General features: G+C 36.3%; 1 protein-coding gene across 1 annotated transcript in view; it reads right to left on the bottom strand.

Annotated features, from left to right (window-relative positions):
* Nucleotides 1–623: 623 nt before the first annotated feature.
* Nucleotides 624–3,570, bottom strand: part of PLCB4 (phospholipase C beta 4) — a 1,792,792-nt gene continuing 1,789,845 nt past the window's right edge. The window contains exon 41 of the mRNA XM_044056592.1: nt 624–3,570. This exon is cut by the window's right edge and continues 1,459 nt beyond it. The gene's annotated coding sequence lies outside the window, so the exon portion shown is untranslated.

The raw sequence follows: 3,570 nt of genomic DNA, 5'->3' as shown, positions 1-3,570 counted from the left end.
ACCTGTAAAGTTCTAACATTACTATCCATAGCCCTGCATTATCTGGGTAGACACTGTATAAAGGAACTCATATTCCTTTAAAGCATGACTATTCTTTCAGGCTTATGTGTTGAAAGTTCTCAGATTATGGCTGGATATACCTATAATTCACTCCTTCTGCCAAGCAACGTGTCTCTGGAATCTTCTTCTTTAGTGGACAAGGGAATCACCTTACTGGCAAGTTTTAAGAGGTCCCTGAAGATTTTTAATTTGACATTTGATCGACTATGAATATTTATTATTTATTTATTTACATTTGTTGACTGGGAGTGTCCGACTGGACGTAGGTCCCGTCCATTTTCAGCGAAGGCCCAGGGAGAAAAGCTCCACAGTTAAAATAAACAGACAGCAGTTACATTGTATTACATAGCGATTAACAATATAACATAGCAATTACTTACAACATAGTTACAGATGAAGAACCTAGTACATCAGTAGACAACTAGAATCTTTATCTGTGAAGTACATAACAGACATTAACAAATGTTACAATAAGAAGTTCCTGCTGTATAATAAGTACTAGGCTTATGAGCATCTGAGCTTGCTATAATAAAGGTAGTTAGTGGAGTGGAAAGAAAGGTAGTGGTTGGATGGGGAGGGTGATTTTAGAGTGGGAGTTGCAAGGGCATAGCCAGCATGTTTTTAGGTGCGCTTTTAGTAACTATTAGCATATATTATAATATTACTTTTCATATGCATTAACATCATTAAGGTAAAACCTTTGATGTGTACTAGTTTGGGTTTTATCTTGTTTTATTTACAGTGACAGATGCCAAGCACTTAAACCTGAATTTGAACTTTGCCATTACTATCTAGCAAAGGATATAAGCAAATGTTTTAATGGGTATAGTAGTCTAAAAGAGTACACTGTGACTATTCATCCCCTTGTTTGGTAAGAAGAGGAAACCGAGGTCCAAGATAATCAAAATACTTATCCACAACATAGTATGTGGAATAAAGTTACAGTCCTTTAAGGAGTTTTTTTATTTCCTGAAAACTTTTATTTTACAATGGTTCAGTAAAGAGAACCAGAGCATTTAGTTGTCCCTATCTGTTTGTCTGTATTTCTTTTTTTAACGTTTTTCTGTCTAGTGATATCTACATATACAATAGAGGATTCATAAGACTTATGAGCATCTGATAAGTTCCATAAAAAGGTACACATTGATAGTTAAGCACTACATGTCAATGGTATTCATTGCTGATGTGAGAAAACATTAGAAGGTGAGAGCTACCAAAACCAAAACATTCTATTTTATGCCTAACATATCTGAGGTATACAAGCATTACACCCAGGAAAAAAGGATGGTATATTTAATGTAGCCTCACAATTATTATAAATATGGGCCTTCCAGTTAAAGGACAGGGAATGTGTTTTGCGATTAAATTTTGGTAGGTTCAAAAGTGCTGCATAGTTAAGTAATGATACTGTTGCTCTTGTCCTTACAAGCCTTGTTTGCATCAGCAACTGTCCCTGTCTCATGTCCTGCTGAATATCCTTATGCTAATGCTGTTTAATGTATCTTTCCAAAAAGAAACAATGAGCAAGGATTATAAAGTCTTTCATATTTTTTTTTTGAAGACGAATGTTAAGGGAACATGCTATCCTGTCCATTACAGGGCAGTTTATGGCAGCCCAGTTTCTGCAAATACAAGGCTGAAACACTTCTCAAGGCTGTGACATGGGCCTATATCATGTAACTTGAAGGTTCAACTCAGCGAACCTCCGTTCGTCAAACCGAAAACAGTGAACATTCACTTAAGCGAACATTCACATCAGCAAATGTTTTACAAAGGGAATGGCGTTAGCTGGCCAACATCAGGAAATTTGTCCTTTTTCCCACTGCAGTATGATGTCAGAGTTCTTATATATAGGTAGGGGGTGTGTGAGGGGTGTAGCTCCCAACATTGCAGAGTGTGGGGGCACAGCCCCCCACCTGGGTAGGTTTGACATAGTGCAATGTGTGTGACAGTTGCAATGTTGGTCAACTAACTCTATTCCCTGTGTAAAAAATTCACTGATGTGAACGTTTGCTGTTTTTGGTTCAACAAACAGAGGTTCGCTGAGTTGAACCTTCGATGATATGATGCAGACCCTCTGTGAGACCCACATCAAGTGCTCCCTCATGTCAGTGATTACCAAGCATCACTGAAATGCAACTTGAGAATTTAAAGAACAGGAAGAAACATCTGTTGTCTAAAACAAATTAAATTTTCAAATGGCAAGTTTGTTTCAGAGGTAGTATGGTAATAAATCTGGGGTAAATGTGGGACAAATTTCATGAATCATCCATCACTGCTTTTTTCTGCAAACCAATGATTACTGAAGTTGTCTTATGTGAAAATGCTGACTGCCTCAATATTCTTGCTCTCTTAGGTGAATGCAGAAGCTATAGATATTATCCAGGAGGTAACTCTGAACTTGGTCCCTGTAAAGAGTTGTGAAGACTCCACTCACTGTTTAAGAGACAATTGGATAGTCCTGAAAACTGAAGGAGATTTTAGCCTTGTTCTGTCTGTAAAAGGATGCAGTTTAAATGTTTTCATAAAATGTGAAGCATTCATAGCATTAAATACTGCCATACTTTATGTGTTAGGTTACTCAGTGGTGTTATCGTACTGACTACACTAGATTATCTGTAGTCATATTATATTCTTTTCTAAAAAATGCACTTTACTGGCATGTTGCCTTTACCAAAAACAGAAATGATATGGGACTACTGGAAAATGATGGAGTTAATGGAAGAGGGCAGTGCAAAAATACACGGAAGGGTGCTGGATCCACCAACTGCACATGCAACATACATGCAAATGCTGTCAATAGAAAGCGCTGCCTATATCAAGAGGGAATATGTGTCACTACACTGATGCTGGATAAAATTGTTTAGCACTTCTGTTCTGCAATGATGACTGTGTTACTTCAGAATTTTGACAATGTTAATTGATCTTAAAGTTTCTCCAGATGCTTTAGGGATGAATTCCTTTTGACTGCTTTACTATATATTCTTTTATTTCTACATGTGAGCTATGAGGGCACACTACACTACATTATTGTCCTCTGTTCTAAAACCATGTTTTTTTTAGACTTTAACACTGAGCCTCATTCAGGTGAGAGTAAATATCTCTATCCTCTTCTAATTACCTTAAAATCAATTTATAGACCTTTGTGTACATGAATAAAACTAAGTAAAATAAAAAAACACATGTAATATCAAACATCAAAGGTAAAATAAACATTTAGGCCTTCCCGAGTAAGCACACACAATTTAAATAATTAGGTTTTGAGTCCCATACCATTGGCTTAAAGCATACAAGAATGCCATTTATCATGTTATGTATATATGAAATTCAACATTTTAAGTATAGACATTTTTGGATTGATTATGTCTCTCCAAAAACATGGTAGGCACTCTAAGGTAGCTGGCTTAACCTCTTTGACAATGATGCTATAAACGTCCTTTAAGATATGTCTCATTTTTGAATAATGGTGAAATTTTTGAATAGCTAGTGGCTCTAATGCTGCTACTAGAA

This window comes from Protopterus annectens, chromosome 1.part2 (genome assembly GCF_019279795.1).
Source record: "Protopterus annectens isolate FY-2018-M chromosome 1.part2, PAN1.0, whole genome shotgun sequence".
Lineage (NCBI taxonomy): Eukaryota > Metazoa > Chordata > Ceratodontiformes > Protopteridae > Protopterus > Protopterus annectens.
This window is presented reverse-complemented; position numbering and strand designations above follow the sequence as displayed.